Genomic DNA, 1441 nt, shown 5'->3' with positions numbered 1-1441 from the left:
TTTTCTAAAGAGTTTCAGAGAATGAAGAAAGAGATAAAATTAAGTATTTCAAAATTTATTTCTTTAGTTAAACAGAATTAAAGCCTTAGCCTCTTTGTCTTTTTAGTAGCAAAGAGGCTAATTTACTAATGAATATTTCATAGCATGCCAAATTATGTTGTAATCCTTCTTTTCTCAAGGAGAAATAAGTGTAGTTCTCATTTAAAAGCTCTTTTTTTTAAAGATTTTTATTGGAGAATTGGGGGGGATGGGAACAGTGCTGGGGAATTGGGGGAAGGGGAACAGACAAGTTGCTCTCCTTTTGTTCTTCAGTCTAGTTGTGGAGGACGTTGCTTCACTGGTCCAAGTTGGCACCATCATTGCGCTTTTTCCGGGCGAGGCAGATCAGTCGCCGGCTTCTGGACGGCCGCTCACTGTGGCTGCTGGCCACTCACGCTGGCTGCTGGCTATACAGGGTAGTGTCACTGGCCCTCATATGTGGGATCTGAACCGGGGCCCTCTGGCGTCCCAAGCCAGTTCTTAACCATCGTGCCACTCGACCGGCCCTAAAAGCTCTTTTGAGTATTTATTTATAGCTCATCAATTAAGAATTAAGACCAATTAAAAAATAATCCGTAAGGTTAACCATTTGCTGGTCATTGGAACATGCCTACCCTGAATACAAGCATCTAAAGATTTGAATAAGGGGGGTGGCTTTGTTTCATGAAGATAATATTAGATAACAGTAATATGAATTTCTTCCAATGAAGTATGCTCTTCTAAGGACCAAAAGAGAGGTTTTAAAAGTTACATGATGCACAGAATAAATGAGAAGTCAGTACTGGAATAAGCTTTCTTAAGTCACACAGGTACATACTCCAGCACTTACCAAGAGCTCTATGCAACAACTACCTGAGTATTATACTGAAACACCTTTATTCTAGTCTCTTTTCCCATTTAACTAGCTATGTGACCTTGAGCAAACCATTTAACCTTTTGGGGCTTCATTTTCCTTGTAAAATACCAAGAACTTTCACCAAGAAGCTTTGTTTAGATTTAATGTTGTCATTTGTTTCAAAAGCATAATTTACAGATTTTCTTAGTACTCAATTTTTAAAATATCATATTAAATGTACAGTACTGTTAATATGAATGCTTTTCACATATCCTAAACTCAGATTATCATTGGACAGTTGGTGCTTGTCAAAATATAAATATTTGCAAAATACCTTTGTAATTCATAAAGAAAACAATTGGACTATGCATAATTTAATGAAGAGTATTTTTTCATGCCATTAATAATCCACATATTACAATAATAGCAAGATAAGAAGGGGAAAATCTAAGCAAATATAAATATCAGGATTGCGAAAGAAAGTTTAAAATAGTTGGGCCACATAATAGTTATTTCCCGATAATAATTGAGTTTCCTTTGAATTGAGGGTAGCTTATTTGAATTAGA

This window comes from Hipposideros armiger, unplaced genomic scaffold (assembly GCF_001890085.2).
Source record: "Hipposideros armiger isolate ML-2016 unplaced genomic scaffold, ASM189008v1 scaffold_1443, whole genome shotgun sequence".
NCBI classification, from domain to species: domain Eukaryota; kingdom Metazoa; phylum Chordata; class Mammalia; order Chiroptera; family Hipposideridae; genus Hipposideros; species Hipposideros armiger.
The sequence above is the reverse complement of the archived record's forward strand: the minus strand, read 5'-3'. Positions refer to the sequence as shown.